At 35.6% G+C, this 309-nt stretch overlaps 1 protein-coding gene across 1 annotated transcript in view; it reads left to right on the forward strand.

Annotated features, from left to right (window-relative positions):
• The window catches only part of LOC119586489 (leishmanolysin-like peptidase), a gene marked incomplete at its 5' end in the record, with an annotated part of 14,738 nt that overhangs the window by 5,945 nt on the left and 8,484 nt on the right, over positions 1-309 (forward strand).

A 309-nucleotide genomic window follows, 5' to 3' on the forward strand; every position in this document is an offset into this window, starting at 1 on the left:
AAATTCATATTCTTTATTTCTCAATTCTCTGGTTCCCTCCTTTTAATTCTAATTTTCTTCTCGATTTGCACCTCATTCTCTTAATAGGCGTTTTGCGTGTTTCTTTGTTTCCATTTCTTATGTTTCAACTTTTTCTCCCTTTCATCAGCAGCCGTTTCGCGTGTTTACCTGAATCGACGATTTTCTTATTAATTTCCTCCTTTGTCAACCATTTTTCATCCTCATCCTCCTTTCTTTTTACTTTCTATCCTTTTCATACATTTTTTTTCATCCTCTCAGCAGCCGCTTTGTATATTTCCCAGAACCTCC

Source organism: Penaeus monodon, chromosome 21 (assembly GCF_015228065.2).
Source record: "Penaeus monodon isolate SGIC_2016 chromosome 21, NSTDA_Pmon_1, whole genome shotgun sequence".
Classification (NCBI taxonomy): domain Eukaryota; kingdom Metazoa; phylum Arthropoda; class Malacostraca; order Decapoda; family Penaeidae; genus Penaeus; species Penaeus monodon.